The sequence below is a fragment of the Podarcis tiliguerta genome (genome assembly GCF_965153285.1).
Source record: "Podarcis tiliguerta genome assembly, chromosome: 6".
Taxonomy (NCBI): Eukaryota; Metazoa; Chordata; class Lepidosauria; order Squamata; family Lacertidae; genus Podarcis; species Podarcis tiliguerta.
In genome coordinates, this window is record NC_139539.1 from 32,029,007 (window position 1) to 32,047,284 (window position 18,278).

At 40.8% G+C, this 18,278-nt stretch overlaps 1 protein-coding gene and 1 long non-coding RNA gene across 2 annotated transcripts in view; both read left to right on the plus strand.

Annotated features, from left to right (window-relative positions):
* The window catches only part of ARL8A (ARF like GTPase 8A), a 42,165-nt gene that overhangs the window by 10,379 nt on the left and 13,508 nt on the right, over nt 1-18,278 (plus strand). The gene's annotated exons all lie outside the window — the stretch shown is intronic.
* LOC310679445 lies at nt 12,613-17,046 on the plus strand. Its single transcript, XR_014512268.1, has 2 exons — nt 12,613-13,062; nt 13,095-17,046. It is a non-coding gene; the product is annotated as an uncharacterized lncRNA (long non-coding RNA).

Consider the following 18,278-nt stretch of genomic DNA (forward strand, 5'->3'; position numbering starts at 1 on the left):
TCTCCCCACCCCCTCCTGTAATATGTGAATAAAACTGGTCTTCCTTACAGGATTGTTGTAGGGTTTACTGACATAGCTCTTATGGATTGCACATATGAAGTTATTTTTCTTTTTTGCTTGCCCTTCCTCAGTTGGGAATCAATATTAGAGGTCATTTATGAATGAATTTCCTCGTTACATAGTGGCTGCAGACACACCATACATTTAGAGCTAATGACCACCCTCCAAGAATCCTAGGAACTAGTGTACTGCCGACAAAGCTACAGTTCTCAGCACCCTCAACATGGTACAGTTCCTAGGATTTTTGGGGTGAAATCATGTGCTTTAAATGTATGGGGTGCATGCAGCCAACAGTTCTAGAAGATGAGAGGTTTATTTCATTGTATTTGACAGAAACAATGACACTCAGTTGTTGTTGATGATAGTAGTCTGAATGGACTGGTCATGTTAGCAGTGGTACACTTATATCCTGTTGCAGCATTCATTCTTGTTAACAGCCATCTCAAGTAAAGCTACCATCTTGAGAAAGAGACAGTGTCCTTGGACACGTTATGTCCTTCCTAAAAGACTTCATCAGTGTGTTAACTGTGGTTCTGTATGGCTTTAGGAATGTCTTATGGCTACATAAAGCTCCTTTAAATATACATAGTTGCTCTGCAAGTGCTTGTGTGAAGTGGAAAATAAGGCTGCATCAGATCATCCACATAAGCACTTTTGGAAGGAGGGAGGTCACTTGTGAGAATGTATTGTATTATATGGCAACGTAATTGAGAGCACATTACTTGCTGAGGATAATATTTTCTGTGGTGTAATGCCATGCCTGAAGCAGTCATTACCGAGTGTTGTTGAATTTTTTAAAAATGTGAACAGTAGAATATTTTGTGCACTTCAATAAAAGGATTTATTAGGTGCTTCTTGTAATATAGCTAGATGGTACTGTAGACAGGTATGATAAGGTTACCCTGTCTCTTTAAAAATATGTAAACAAACCAGTTCTGAGATAGACAACAGATGAAAGCTTCTCTTCTCAGTAAGTCAGGTTTTGCTGTTTTAGTGTCTGATGTCATTCTGTTTGTTCCTTACTTGTCCAGAGTCTTCCAGGAAAGCAGGCTGGGCAAATGTCTAACAAATAACTACTTTTGGAGGGTGAAAAAAGGTAACATTTTAGCCTAATCTTTTGTGTAATCACCGCACAAAAACACACCTGATTGTACAAATGTAAAAAGAAAGAAAGAAAGAAAGAAAGAAAGAAATCGCACCTCTGACTTGGTGTAGGCCTTTTGACCTCGGGCTGGGCAGGAACCCAACACCCTGAAAGTGAAGCTGCCACATAGGCCTTGTCAGAAGCTTCACCTGATATATTGTTAATGGTTTCATGCAAGATGTGTGGAGTTTGCTGGTGAAAGGTGGGCAGTGATCACTGTCATCAGGTTGTTTCTGTATAATGTGTGTAGGATTACAGCATTTGTTTTATTTTTTAAATCACATTTATATCATCGGTTTCCTCCTGGGAGCTCAAGGCAGCATAGATCTGCTTTTCAGCTTCACAACAACCATGTGAGGTAAGTTAAACTGACAGCCATAGGTCTTGAGTCTTCTTTCTCTAGCCCTCTAACCTAGTATGCTATACTGGCTCTCACACTGGCAAAAAACCCAAAGAATGATAAAGGGATGTTGCGAAGTAAATAAGAGGAAGTGGGAGAGACAAGGAGTTAGGGGTCATGTTAGAGGACAATATATGACAGATGAAATAGAGGAGGGCACCTTGTTGGAAGGGTTAGCGGGGTCATCTAACTTACTGATGTCGCTGGTGTGCTGCATGGCAATGGACTTGGGGAATAACAGAGCATGATTGATGTGCAACTTTCAATATATGCAAGGGGGGTCAAAGGACAACAGAAAGAAGTGGATTGGTGCAGCCGAGCTTGGTGGCCTACCTTTGTTTTGAGTTCCATGACTTCCAAATCTGGCAGTTCTTAGCAGACTTCATCGTTATTGCAGGATTCATCCTGGTAGGCCTGGAGCCAGAGTGAAGCAAAGAGGAATAAGGGTACAGATTTGCCCTGTTGAAAAGCAGTTTTAAGAGGTTGGCAGTGTATGCTAGGCAGGCTGTAACCCAGAACCGGTATCCATGACCCTCCAGCTAGTAAGCTAGTAGGCATGATTGAAGTTAGCCCAACAACATCTGGATGGCCACTGGTTCCCCATTCCTGCTATAAAATGTGTTGGCCTTTGAAGTGGGGGAAATCTGAAAATTGGTTTCTGATTCCTGCTCAGTTGATGGTCCAATCCTATTCCTTCATCCTAATCTACCTCACACAATTGCGGGGGTGAAGTGGGATAATTCCACCCTCCCCCTTGTGCCATGTATGCTATTCTGAGTTCACTGGGAGAACAGTCTGATTCCATTCTTGGATTTGGAACTATGGGGAGCAAAATCTGAAGTAGAAAGAGACACACATCCCATCTGTTCTTCTGTTGTTTGATGGAAAGACCCAAAACAATCTTTTCAAATAACTGTTGAGTCGGTGGCTGACTACCCACCAGCTGTGCCTCTCACCTTTTGCTACATGTCCGTCCTCTCGCTATTGCTGTCTGCTGGGCTATCCATTAGCCTGTGTTCTGGATTCACAATGTGGGGGTGGCAGTGCAACTGCCCTACACTGTATTAATAGACAACACAGCCCTCTCTTAAGGACAACTTCAACCTCATTGTCTGCACCCTCTGAAAGGGGCAGTTGGCCAGATGGAGAGTAATTGCCCTACAGGCAAATGCCAAATTTCATGGGAAATGTTTTTGACTTTTTATTGTTAGTTTTATTTCCTTCGTTAACATGTTACCAGTTTTAAAAGTTTTTAATAATAATAATAATAGTAACGCTTCAACAAACATTTGAGGAAACTGTATCTCTCAAATATGATTGTGCTAGATAAAACATTTGCCTGTTGTTGGAGGCTTGCAGTTAATCTGTGGAACTTCTTAACTCAATTATGTTCTAGAACTCATATTAAGGCTAGAATGTGTCGCTTGGAAAGTAGGAATATATAGTGTAAGATCTCATCTAAAGGGAGACAGGTAAACACACACGGGATTGTCATTAAGGCATGCTGCTCAGCAAATTGTAAAAGGTTAGAAGGTTAGAAAATTGGGGTTTTAAAAAATGAAGCGGGATGTCTGGAAATTCCTTCCATGATAGAGCATGAAATTCCATATGTGCAACTTGGATATAGTATCCTGAAAGAAGGAACCGTATAGTTGTTTTTTTGCAGAGTTGAAAGGGAAATATTCTGTATCGGGGTCAGTTAGATTTGGTCACAGTTTTGAAGAAAATTGGAAGTGACTCTAGTGTGCTTTACTTTGTAAACCTTCCCAGTTATGTAGTAAGGAATGATTTTGACATTATTATGCAAGCCACGACTGTTTCCTTGGCTGAACTATCTTGCCACAGATTCTTGCTGGTGCCTTCAGGTGAATGGCAGAAAATGTGCCCCTCCTTCTATTACTAGAGATTCCATCCCAGAGGGAGAGTGCTGTGCAGGGAGAACAGTCTCATAATGCTATTTTCTTGTGTAAGGGGGGAAGCCACGTGGGTAAGCTGTGTGGGTTTGCCCTTTGTATCCTAGAAAAGAGTGGTGCAGATATTCTCAGTGTTAAAAAAAACATGCCACATGCCTTTCTGGGCTGCCTACACTGTCTTGGAGTCTGAAGACTTGTGACAGTAGTCCAGCAAGGAAAAATCAAGAGCAGGGTGAGAGACCATAGGGAGCAGGTGGCAGTGGGAGGGGAAGTCGTGTTAGGGGGGGGGGTGGACAGTTTAGCTGCTCTTAGTTGCTTGCAACACTCTTATGTTATATTGCTAAATATGCACATAAACAAAACCAGCAGAGATTTTAGAGCCTGCTGTACCCAAACAAAACAAACCTCAACATAGCTTTCGCACATGCACAACCTCATGAAACTGCTGTGGGAGTGGAATTGCCTGGTTTTCTCCATAGTGTTTCTATCCATCAGAGGGAGAATGACTCCCAGAGAAGCATCACATTATTTCAGAGAACATGTGCCATCTTCTGGGGAAGGGAGAATGTTGAATGTATCCCTCAACAGAAAATGGTCATATTCACATTCATAGCCTTTAAAACCTGCAATAAGAAAGGAGGAAACTTGGTACATAAAGCACACACAGAGCTGTAAAGTTGGCCCCTAAATCTCTCCCCTTTTTTCTGAAGGTTCTCCTGTGGCTCCTGTCTTCAGTGGGGTTGCTACAGCTCCTTCGCTACCTGTAACAACTAGTTCATATTTTAAAAGGATTAAGAGATTAGAAATAAGGATTACCAGTTTTTTTCCTGATGAGGCTGCTGTGTGTCTCATGGGGTTACCAACTTTTACTGGCTGCTGCTTCTCAACCTGTAACAGCCAGCTCATTGGGTGACATTAGCAGGGGGATTTGTTGGTTCTCGTGGCCTACAATTGCCCCAGCTTATTTTTATGCATTGGTTGGTTGTTAAAATCCCTGCCATGAATTTTCCAGTTAGTCGACAAGCCTAGCTTTTAAAGGTTTAATATAAAAAGTGGAAATTCAGCAGGCAAAGCACATATAGAACCACACAGGCGGCCCCTAAATCTCCTGTCCCTTTATTCTGAAGATGTCCTATGCCTTTCAAAGTTGTCTATCAGTAATCCAGTCATTGTGCACCCCAGAAATGTTTTCCCCTTCCCTCAATGCCTCTCAGTTTTTACACATTTCCTGTGGTCTCTTCTGCCCATCTCTTTTCACACCTAACCACTTAACTGAACTTTAAGCACTTCAAGGCTGAAGCCTGGTTTGTGAGTACTTTGATCTCTTCCCTCCACCCCCATTCTTTTCTGTTTCACACAACCACACACTGTCATTTTCAAATCAGTGTCTCTGACACACTCTCTCTCCCGGCACTCCATTCAACAGCCCCCCCCCCCCCACGGAACCTTCTCCATATCAGGTTCATACTGGGGGCGGGTGGGTGGGGGATCGCACACTTACGAAACTGCATTGAGTAATATCGGCCACCAAAATGCCCTTTTTAATAAAAACTGCAAACATGTTACACAACTCATGAATAATGGCAGATACCAAGTAGACCTTTGCCTTGACCTAACACAACAAACAGTTTCCCAAAAGACACAGTTCAACAAAGAAACCCTCCCCATCAAAGTCTATAGAAGGAAAACACACAGCACTTACCAGCTTGCCAAAGTCTCTTACTAAATGAACTCACTTCGAATAAGCAATTTCTTACCATTTCTACTCCAAATTCAGTGTGGGCTGCCCTCAAACCTATTTTTCCTATACACTGTTAAATATCAAATCATTCTATGGAACCATTTCCTAATTATGAGCTATAGAACCCACACACCCCTTTTTTTTACCCACTCTGCTGTTGTAATCCTTGCTTATTAACAAACAAATCTGTGCTGCTGTACAGTCATGAAACATAGAGATAAACATCAAAGAAATCAGCAACTCACACATAACAGTTTCTAGCTCACTCCATGCACCAGTGTGTAGATATCTTAAAATGTAGGTCAAGTAAGTGAGTACAGTCAGTGTGTGTGTGTTTAGCAGCACATCTGCTTTAATGCTGGCAGCAATATGACTTCATATAATCACTGGTTCCTATTCCCATAAGTTTTGATAGAGTTGTATCTGAAGATTTGGTCTTTTCCCTTTTTTTTGCATTTGAGTAGATACAGAAGACACTTTCAATTCTCTGCAGTCCTTCCTCCCTCCCCATCCTGCAGTGAGTTACAGAGCAGCGCTTTCTGCGTAAGGCCCTCTCTCTCAAGCTTGTCCTTGGCTCTCAGTTTTCTGCAGTTATGATAGATCAAAGCAGCTGCGTTACCATAGCAGATTAGCTGCTCATTGTTGGTTCTGTTACATTTCAGTGTTATTTTCATCTTCTCTCAAGGAAAATCATATTTGTTTCATGTGATTTACATTATCAGCTATCAGAAGGAGATCTGTTTAGGATGCTAACTGCGTATGTCCATCATAAAGCTGTCTGCTGCAAGTCTGCTGTGACCTGAGACTTCGGTATCAAGGTTCTCCTAATAACAGCATTTGAAGGATCCTGTCACCTTTGACATGTGTCCAAAATACTGGATACTTTCAGCAAAATATATTTGTAATATTAGCAGAAGGTTATTGACAGCAGACTGACACAAGTCAGATAGGGGGGTGTGTGTGTCCACATTTGCAAACATAAAAAAATGCGAATCCCTTAACATACAGGACTCAGAAATCCTGTGTATTCAGGCTTGGGCATGAATTGCACCTAAAATCTAGTATTGTCTGCTAATCCCCTCTCCCCCCTCCAAAAAACTGTTACAAGTAGTGACCATTTTAGGCACATCCAATGGAAGTGCAATTACCGACAAACAGGTCCTTTTGGACACAGAAAGAAGGCAAAATTAGGGCAGAACCAGGGCTGGGTGGAACGGGGCAGGATCTACTCAGGGGCCGGTAATGGAACCCCCATGCGAAATGGTTGCCTCCTATACAAGTATTTTTCCAGCACTGTAAACCTCAAGCCTACCAAGGCTGGATGAAGCTCCTGGGAACTGAATATGCATGAATCGAGAAATCTCTAGATGAGAATTTACTGCAACCCATCAAAGCCTTCATTTGACAGTCCTGATGAGGGAAAGTGGTCTCATTCAAGCCTTCTAATCTTTATCCCAACTGGTATCTGTCTTGCAATTGATTTGATTTGATGTATGTCCTGTTGTGTTAAATTGTTTTTAAACTTATAGTTTTTGTTTTTATTGTTCTTATATAGGCCATTGTTTTAACTGTTTTTCTATATGTAGCTGGTTTACGTCTGTCACCATTTTGTGAATCACTTCTGAGTGCTTCATGGGAAGCAATTCATAAGTTAAATAATTAATAATAGCGTAGATCCACATTTCTCCAAACTATTGGAACTCCCAGCTATCGAGGCAAGTGATCAGAGTTGTAAGCCAAAACATCATGAGGGCACCAGATTGGGGAAGGCTGGTGTAGACGGATTATATAGGCCTAAAAAGACATAAACATTTCACTTTCAAGGATAAACCTGAAACATCTGGCATGTTTCTGCCCTATTGCAAATGTAGCGAATACAGTGGTACCTCGGGTTAAGAACTTAATTCATTCTGGAGGTCCGTTCTTAACCTGAAACTGTTCTTAACCTGAAGCACCACTTTAGCTAATGGGGCCTCCTGCTGCTGCCGCGCCGCCGGAGCACGATTTCTCTTCTCATCCTGAAGCAAAGTTCTTAACCTGAAGCACTATTTCTGGGTTAGCGGAGTCTGTAACCTGAAGTGTATGTAACCCAAGGTACCACTGTACTAGAGGTTCCTGTCACCTGCCAAGCCCCTGAAGGCTGCCCTTGTTTATGTGCATGCTTTCCTGTTGCCGTAATAGGATGCAGTCATAATCACTGTCCTTGCAGATGGCAATAGTAGATGCTTGAACAGAAGCAGGGTCCTGAAAATACACGGAATAGATTTTATAGGAGGCAATTTATTGGCCCTTCGGTGAAAATCTGTGTCTCATTAGACAGTAGCTATTTGGAGTCAGCCACTTTTTCCTTGCTGCACTGCTTTAATTTTCAGCTATAACCATGTGCTCTGTCTAGACTGCATTTCCCGGGAGACTCTAAACCTGGCTGGCTAGCCAGTCCAAAATGTAAACTCCCTTGGAGAGCTGTGTACTGGGGGCAACAGATATTTGCAGAACTGGGGCATGAGCCCATGCGTAGGGGCTTCCCTTGCAACCTCAGCTTGTGGGTATTGGAGTGGGACTACCCTAAGAGTAAGATATCCGGGAGGAGCAAGCAGAGCTCTACTGCTTCAAAATGTGTTTGCATTTTATGTTGACAAAATCATTGAGATGTAGTGAGGGCAACAAAAGAGACTGATACTAGAGCCTAGAAGGATGAATACCCTCAATCATTACACAATGTTCTGAGGACGGCGTGGTCCTGTCTAGAATAATAGACTTGTAGAATGAGAAGGAACCCTGAGGATCATCCAGTCCGACCCTCTGTGATGCAGGAATCTCAACTAAATCATACGTATAACTACAACTGAACGTATTTCATATAGACATCACTTTTATGTGGACATTTGGAGAGCTTTATAGCCGGCTCCCTTGGCCAATAAAGCGAGATGAGCATGGAGGATGAAAGTGATGGAATACGCAGAAATGGATAAATTGACGGGGAGAATTAGAAACCAACGTGACCAGAGATTCTCCGAGGACTGGAAGAAATTTACAGAGTATATCAAAGATGTCTGTGATGAACAATTAATACTTGTTGCTTTTCAAGAAGCTCTGTGAAATTAATGTTAGAAATATTGTTTTAAAAAATAAGGTATGCTTAAGGGTGTCAGAGTGCAATATAAGAGGAATAAATGTGTGATGAAGATATAAATACGGAAAATTATCAGACAAGCTGAGGGAAGTTCTGGGAAGAAAGGGATTAAGTGAAAATTGGATGTTTAATGTTTTATAAATTGTTGTTGAAAAACTAATAAAAATTATAAAAAAAATAAAAATAAAGCGAGATGAGCGCCGCAACCCCAGAGTCAGTCACGACTGGACCTAATGGTCAGGGGTCCCTTTACCTTTTTTTATATTAATTTACATGTTTAACTTAAGATGAATGTACAGATGGCTACTGTATTCAGACTGCAAACCAATGGTGGTTTTTTTTGTCACTGTATTATTTACATACATTTTTATTTTATTTTATTTTATTTCTCTTCATTAAATTTGCAAAAAAATAATAATTTAAAAATGTGTGTACCCTACCTGACAACAGTGCGTGAATAGGAGCCCAAGTGTACTGAATACTTTTTATCTTTTTTAAAAAAAAATAATAATTCAATTTTCAGTTTTCCATCTTACAATAAACATTTTACATACTGTTAGATATCCCACAACTTCTCTCCTCTCTCCTTGGTTCATTTTATTTACGGTATCTTTTATTCCTGCATATTTTGCAGTAACCATTTTAGTTAGTTCTGCAGCTAGAATCCTATGTTCATTTTTCACATGGTCTAGTCCTTATTTGAAGACTTCAAAAAACAAAGCCATACTTCCCCTGCCCACCCCTCTGAATATTCTTATGAGGTTCCCTTCTCCAGTCTTCAAAGAGTGGCTGGAAGTGGGGAGGCAGAAAAAACTCCTTTTCTTCTAGCAGTGGCAGATTTAATCTGAAATCGTAAGATCAGTACTATGCCCAGAGCTCAGAAACTGCTGGCAAACTGTCTCAAAATGCCCATATAACAATGGGAGTTTCAAACACTGGAACTAACAGGCTCCATGTTGGAATACTTGGAATAAGGCAACTTGATAGACAAACACCCTAGAGCTGATTCTTGCTCTTCATTTTGGGACTTGGAGAAAAGGTTATTAGGTTCTGTTCTAGAGTACGTATTTTAAATGGACAAGTAGCATGCTGGAAATGCATGTGCCCTGCAGACATGACAAATGGCGTGTATGTTCTTTACTGTGGCATTCACATTCATGCAAAGCACAAAATCTAGAGTTGTCTCAATGACACCAGGTTTTTGCAAACTTAACAATGCTTATTTGCTACCTAGCACCACTGTTGCATTCTCTTCATATGCAGTGCAACTTTATCCAGATGAGAGAGCATTTTCATTACTCTGGAAAGATTTCCAGCAATTCCCTCTGCTTTTGTAGTTGTCTTGGGAATTGCCTAAAGTGCATGCTATAGACTCCCATTTAAGAATCGCTGGGCTAACATATTGGATTGGAAAGCTTGGATTCAACTCGGTGATTATAAATGGACTTGCAGAGAGGCAAGTCTACCTCTGAACTGTGCTTCTCGCCTATAAATTGAAAATGATACTGACTTGCCTTACAGGATTGTTGTCAGAATAAATGAGAAAAGGCCGAGGGACGAGATCATTGCATTATGGTTGTGGCAGGCACCATGGGCTGTAAATCTAAAGGCACACCATTTTAGCATATCAGTGGCACCTCATTAATTGCAGCTTTCCAAATTTTGCGTGACTTTGAGAAGGTACTTCATGTGCTGCCTAGGGCTGTTTAGCCAAGAAATACCCTATGGTAGTGGCTTGAATCTTGTTCTAATGGGTCTCTGTAAGTTGAAGGAAGAGGAGACAGTTCAACTGCACTTACCTGGGGGCAAATTTAAATGTGCATTTATCTCCACATCTGGAGGCAACATTAAAAAGGAGTTTTATGAGGGAGATGGAAAAACAGGTAAAATACTGGTTCCAATTTAATTACTTGATGCAAGAAGCACCAACTACTATTGACTTTTGGCCACCTTTCTGATCTTGATCCCTCAAAATCAGGATGTGTGTGCTGGCAAAGGCTGAAATAATCTCAACAACTGCTTGTATCTCTCTTGGAATGCTGTTCCGATATGTTGAATGTTGCAACTTTAGGTTATACTATGCTGTAGGATTTTGTGTGTGTGTGCTGTTACCCCAAAGTTACGTGCAATTTCTCTCCCTCTCTCTTGTAATATTAGTACCTGTGGTCATCCAAGAAAGTTGAATGGTGGGAGATTCAGGACAGACGAGATGGATTACTCCTTCACACAGTTCATAGTTAAACTGGAATAGGTTACTGCAATGTGTAGAGATGGCCACCAACTTGGATGGCTTTCAAAGGGATTGGACGTGGAGGACAAAGCTAGCAATGTTTGCTTGCTATGATGGCTATATATTGTCTCCAATATCAGAGATAGTATATAGGGACGTGCTGACGTTCTCATGCCCTGCTTGTAGGGTTCCCATTGCTTGCAAACTGCAAAAACAGGACGTAGATGGGTCTTCCGTCTGAACCAGCAGGAGGGTTCTAACGTAGTTAGGGTAGCCACTTTAATAATGAGCTTTGGATGCTCTTGAAATCAGACTGTAGTCCCAGTTTCATTCTGACTGATAAGGGTGTGTGACTGTAGTTCAGTGATAGTGCATGCTTTGCATAGACAGGCCTATTGCTTAATTTCTAAAAAGAGAGTTAACAGCTGCCCAGAAAAGCCTAACGTTTTCTTCTTAAGAATGTAAGAAGATAGGCTGTGTGTTTGCTCCGTAGGCACAGGAAGAGAGGCACTCTACATTGCACATAAGCACATTATTTTACATATTCCTGTTCAGCTAAAATATATTGGGGCTGCTTCATATGTTTTTAGCATGAGCTTGCTTACTATTTGCATGCGACTATTTTTGCTGTTGTGATCAGTCATCACTTTCTCTTGTTTTCTTCAACACATGAGAACTCAGTGCTGCATGATTACCCCTCAGGGCATGTCTACATGCTTGCTTTAAAGCTCCTTTGTGATGTTTTTTTAAAAGTAAGTCTGTTGTGCTCTGTTAAGACATATTCAAATTTATATGTGTTCGTGGCACTTAATTCTTTCCATGCATACCCCTTGTGGTTTAAGAGCAGTGCAAAGTAAACACGGTCTGTTGCATTCAAGTTAAAAGCCCATCTTTCCCCTTGTAAAACTTTTTCTTTTCCATGTGTTTGCATCCTATTCTAAATGTGGTTCTTCAAAATTTTGGTGGAATGGTGCTCTTGTGTGCACTAGTGCTGGGCTGGTTTTCAACACTGTGATATATCAGCAGCTAAACATTGCAATATACTGATATATCACCATGTCTGAAATAAGGATGGAGCTATGTAAAAACATTGGCTGGTTTTACAATTTTCCCACTTCGTTGTTTTTGCACAACACCCACCCACCCTGATTTCATGATATATTGCCAGGTCATTAGTATCATGATACCGACTTCAAACCTGTTTTGGATGATTATATTGATGTATCATCCAGCCCTAGTGTGCACAAAATGCTAGGAACCCAGTTTGCTTCACTGATTTCAGCATGCACATCCACACTCCCTTTTTATGCTATATACTGTAGTTCTAAACTCTTAACTTTCTCAGCTTTGGTTCATGTGTGTAAAATATTTCTAGCTTCAGAAAATCATATTTTAAAACAACAACACTATGTTTAAGCAAAAATAAAGAGGGACTATTGGGAAAGAAGGAAGTATTGGGACCAGTAGCTACACTCATACAGAATCAGAGCTCTTCACCTGTATTATTTTCAGAAATAGATGTAACATTGTAAAGTTTGAGGGAAACCTATTAAACACATCATAAAAGTACACCCAAAGTAGTGGTCTATTTTGTAGTTGATGTCCAACATGTTTTGACCATGATATGAAGATGCTTATTGTCCCAAACCTTTCGGTAGAATATACCAAAAGCATCTCTAAAGAATATAAAAGGTAAAGGTACCCCTGATGGTTAGGTCCAGTTGCGGACGACTCTGGGGTTGCGGCGCTCATCTCGATCTATAGGGAGCCTGCATTTGTCCGCAGTTTTTCCAGGTCATGTGGCCAGCATGACTAAGCTGCTTTTGGTGAACCAGAGCAGCACACAGAAACGCCATTTACCTTCCTGCCGGAGTGCTACCTATTTATCTACTTGCATTTTGACGTGCTTTCGAACTGCTAGGTGGGCAGGAGCAGGGACCAAGCAACGGGAGCTCACCCCATTATCGCAGGGATTTGAACCACCGACCTTCTGATCGGCAAGCCCTAGGCTCTGTGGTTTAGACCACAGCAGCACCTGTGGTTGAAACTTGTGCATTCTTCACAAAATAAATTGCCACTTTCAGGCACCAGCTTAAGGCCTGCCTCTTACAGTATGTTTTAGTGTGAGTTTGTTTAATGTTGTGCATCTCCTTCCAAATGAACTGACCTGCCTATGCGGTGGGGATAAGAGGTCATATTTGTTAAAGCATTTGGAGAATGGGGCTAACTTAGTTCTGCACTGTTTAGCATTAAACCTATAGAACATAAATCTACACCAGAGACTGAGAGTGACTTAGGCATCATTCCTGTGCCTCAGGGACTCCTGGGAACCCTAGTTTTGTGAGGGAAGATAAGGGTTTAAGAATTATCACAGACTACCTTCTCCAGAATCCTTGGGGTGGGATTGGGGAACCACTAACAGCTGAGAATAGTCTAAGCAGGTAGTGTCTCTTAAGGCTGGGATTTCTTCCAGATTAAAATTCTAGAAGGGGATATCTTTGTTGGAGTCCACAAGGCCTTGTTTTTCAAAAACAGCCACCCTTTCACACAGTGTGCGCTCCCTTCAAATCACACTTGCTATTTTGAATTGTGCTGTCCAGTATTTGTAGGCCTTTATTGCTTTTTTAAAAGCCTTGGCTTATGAAAACATATTGGCAAGTGTTTCTTCAAAGACGTATAATCTTTCCTTAGCATAGTTTTGCTTCTCTTGTTTCAGTTACTTGTGTGCAGTATGAAGCTGTGCACCACAGTGGGCTTTTTTCATCTTTTGTGCTTTCCGTTTTCGTAGGAAATACCTTTTATATTTTCAGGGGTGCCAGATGCTCAGTGGTGTGCTTGAACTGAGTGTGACTCAGCAGGTTGCGGTGAATTTGTCAAACGAGATTGGCCTGATCTCATTTATCCAATAAGGATGACCAGTTATGAGCGCATGCACTCAAACTGAGCACATCTCTGTTGGGTAATGCATATTAACCATGTAAAGAAAAAATGCCCTGTGTTTTTCCCTTATCCCTGACACTGCACTTTACTTAGAAATTAGTTGCCATGCTCTTAAACATAGTTACCATTTGTCATTTGAACTGTGAATTATTCTGCATTGATATTCAAAAGGTGGACAGGGTTTTTTGTGATCCAGGCATCATTATTAATATTTACTATCTTGTGTGTCATCTGAAGTTCAAACTCTTGCTTAGGGTGCAGAAACAATCCTGAACTATTAGATAGGGAAGTTGATGGACATAATACTTTTACACAAATGTACACCCACCCCCACCCCAGGAAGCCACTGGAAAGTTTAAGAACTGAACCTTACTATTTCAAGTATTGAGTCAGTGTCAGTTTCACAAAATACTATATAAATATTATAAAGATTTGAGACCAGATGGACACTATTGTATCAGAAAGATTTGGTTCCCATATTAGTTATCTGAAAATATTGCCCCTTTCTTAACTAAATAGGAGGTGACAGGTTTTCAGGAACCCTCCCCTGGGAGATCTGAAAAGCACTCAAAGGATCCTTTTCCAGACTGGCTGGAGCCGCGAATAGAGCAGTCTTAGGGGATAGAGGGGCACAACAGCATTGTGTTGCTGGTCTCACTGGTTCTATTAATAAGCAAGTTGTCAATCTTTTTTTAAATATATATGTACATATCCAAATATGGGAGAGTTGCAGAAGTCTACAAGTGGGTTTTTGTAAACAAAGACCTGTTTTCCCAAATGAAAAATATGAAGAAGTTCTTGAGCAAAGGGGTATTGGGTCAAGTTAGATAATTCGTTAGATAAATTATATTTCTATCTCACTTTTCAGCCCACATAGGTTCCCAAAGTGGTTTACAACTACTAAAATCCATCACAAAATTCACTGATTTGACAGATTGTCTAACAGCAGTAATAATTGAATTCTGAACAATCCTTCAATAGACTAACTAGCACTCAAAATAACTTCAAGGGGATGCAGATAAAGAGGAGCAGCAAATATGGATACCCAGTTGTACTCCGTATCTATCATGGAATGAACTGGTTTCCAGTACTCTTGCTACATTTGTAGCTGAAAACAAAGACTGCTTAATCGGCAAGCTAAAAGAAGTTGTTGTTGTGCAGAGTTTCTGCTATCAAGCAGCGTTTCTGCTATCTGTATGATAGTCTGCATGCAGAACAAATTGCTCCAGATTTCAACAGGCGCTTCTTGGCAAAACAGTAAAGTTGCTCCATGCATGTATGAGTCGTTTCAAAACAAATGCTTGGGTCTTTTTTGCTCTTTAGTCATATGAGAGCACCATGACCTCTGGCTCTAAGCCTTGTGTGTCACAATAAATTGAGGGAGGAAAAATACCCTGAAAGTTGTATTGATAAAAGTGTGGCTTTTGTTTTTCATTTATGCAGTTTATTCACTACCCTACTGTTGAGTGTGATCTCAGGGTGGGTAATAGCAATTTTTAAAACAAAATAAAAACCAACAAAACACAGTATGGTAAATGAAAACAGGGAGATTACAAAGCAGTACATCACCCATCTGTCCCAATGCAGGCCCTGTAGGATCATACTAGAAACTCTGGAAAATGGATAATATTGGTGCCAGCCAAGCCTTGGGAAAATGTTATTCCAAAACCAGGGTGTAAGTGCTGAGGTTACCCTCTGGCATGTCACAGGTTCACTGACCTCATTCAGAGATGGTGTAACCAACAGGGTGGACAGTATGGGGAGAGGGAATTGGGTTCAGAGCCTTATACATCAAAACCAGCACCTTGAATTGGGCTCAGTGGTGAAAAGGTAGCCACTGCAGATCTTTAAGTATGGGTGTAATGTGGTCCCATACAGAAAATCTGGCAGACCTCTGGCAGCTGAGCCTTTTGCATTTTAAATTGCATTTTAACCTGTATTTTAAATTGTTTTTTTCTTTTTCTTTTTTTCTTATTATGTTTTTACTGGAATTTTGTTGGTGTTAGCCGCCCTGAGCCCAGCTCTGGCTGGGGAGGGCGGGGTATAAATAAATTTATTATTATTGTTATTGTTATTATTATTATTATTATTATTATTATTTGAACCAGCTGCAGTCTCCAAACTATCTTCAAGGATAGCTCCACATACGTAGCCCCAAATGGAGTTTACTAGAGCGTGGTTGTCACTCTTTTAACAGCTCTGTGAAACTGTGACTTGGTCACTGTCCATTCTCTGATCCAATAGGTCCTTCATCTGTGTTCTGTGAAGCCATTCTGAGTGCCCAGTGAGTAGAATAGTATGCTTCAAATAATAAATGGGTTGGTTTTCTTATGAATTCCAGTTGCTAGGAATTGTGAACAGGAGACTGCTGTTGTGCTGATGTCCTATTTGTGGGCATACCATAGGCATCTGGTTGGCTATTGTGAAAACATGGTTTTGGACTAGATGGGCCTTTGGGCTGAAGCAGTGGGCAGGCCAAGGTTTCTGTTTACCTGTGGAGTCACACTTCTTTGAGGCTTTAAAACCAAACGTTCACCTCAGTATCTGCAAAGCCTCTTGTGTTACCCATAACTCTAAATGACTTGTTCATCTCTTTGTTCTGGAATCTCAACATACACTGTGTGCATATTGAAATTGGACTCCACCCGCAATTTTCCAGGTAATTTTGATAGCCTATTTCACAAGTGCTATAGACCAGGGAAACAGAATGCTTGAGCTCATCCCACCAATGACCTTTTGGCCCAAGGACTAGAGTAGCATGGTTTGTTAAAACCCAGGTGAAAATTGTACTGGTTGGCCTTTTTTTGAAGCTTGTTGTTTTCGAGCAGTCTGTTATTTTCTCGACAAGTATCAGGTTATGCCTTTTGAAATGGAACGCCGGGAGAATAAGCACAAAATCTTTGTGAAGAGTCTCGGAACCTTGGAAGATTTGCTGATGTGTCATATCTTGAGAAGCTGATGGCTAAAAGCACTCAGTTTTTCTAATCAGAGAGTTAACATAAATTCATTGCTGACAGTTAGATTTGAGCTGGAGACTCGCAGCCTCGTAAAACTTTGGAGGCCAGATTAAAAGCAAGAGAAGTTTAAGAATGTTGGTAATCTTAAAACCGTAAATCACTGAAAGAAAGCAGCAGGGGGCTGAACTCTGCTGACAGACATATTAATTTCTAAGGTCTTGTGACATTGAGAAATCTAATGTTGCAACTCATTGTACGTAGGACAGATAATTCCTTTCCACAGGGCAGATGTTGCCATTCCCTTTTCTGCTTCCTCTGCTCTAAGTTTGTCAACCTTAAATAAAGTGTTCTTGCTGGGAGCGGGGGTGGGTTATGTCTGAACTGGACGCCTTCATTGCCATTTTGTCCCTTAATGTTTCATTGAGGTTCACACACTTCCTGTACATATTTATGTGCTTCCTATAGGAATTGCAAGTGTTTAGTTTTGTATTTATTTGTAACATACTGTGACCACACTTGCTGTTTGTTTAGAAAGCTTTCTTTTAATAAACAGGTAAAATTTGAAATTTGGGTGTTAAAAATGAACAGACCAGAATATATATAATAGACCTTTTTGACTCAGCAAGTGCTGAAGAATTGCTCAATGGGTATGTGAAAGTTAATTCCCTGCAGGCACTTTGGCTGGAGCAAAGCACAGAGTACTATACTGCAGTTATTATAGAAATGTAAGCCAACAGAACAAAATTGAGGGAAAAAGGGTAAAAATATGCTGGCTCAGGGTTTCTGCTCTCTGAACAAAGCAAGTCTGTCACAAGTGAAAGTTCTTATTCCTTGTTGGCTCTTAATTCATGTCCTGTGTTCCAGTTCATGCAAGTTGTGTTCCCAGGGAGCTTGTCAGACGTTGCATTAAGTTGTCTTATAGGCTGTGTCTCAGCAGAAGCCAAATATGGAATGGGCCGTGGGGACCAAATTAATTGACATGCAGATAACTGTACGGCCAAGGTGGCAAGCTTCCATTATTGATACTTGTGTTCTTAGCATAAAGAACACCTCTCATTAAAGTAACTTTATCCAACCCTTGAGTATCATTCTTTTTATTTTTTTATTTTAAAAAACATTGCCAGCAGCACTCTCATTTCCCATGTCCTTTCATAGTATAACCTGAGTATTGGCTCTGTCTGTTAATAAGGTTATTTCTCCTTAAATACATCTCACCTTCCCTGTCACTTATCTTTATACAATGAAGGAGAGGAAGAAAACCTTGCACAAAATAGAGAAATTATACGTTCTCTGCACCCACACATCCTTGATTTGTTTCAGCACTTCCAATCTATAAGATGCTTCATGCTGTCCTGGTCCGTGCAGTCAACAGGACTGACGTGTCTGTGTGTCCTGCACATTTTGTTTCCAGTGCTTGCCATCGAAAGGTTATCTGCCTCCTCATAAATTCTCTCAACCTTCATCAGCAGAGAAACAGTTTAATTACAGACATGTTGAAACACTGCCTATTAACAACAAAGCTGTTTTTAAAAATAAAAATTGAAAAAATATCCTGCGCTCTCTTCCAAATATTGCCCCCAAGGCAGCACTAAAGCCCCATAAAGGCAAACTGTAATCTATCTGGCAAGTGTCAACCCCAAATGCTCAAGCAAAAAGAATAGTGTTTACCTGGTGCCTAAATGTAAACAAAGTAGGCACTTGGTGAATGGGTATTCCAGTGAATACCTGATATATAACAGCTGATTACTACCAGTGAAGCA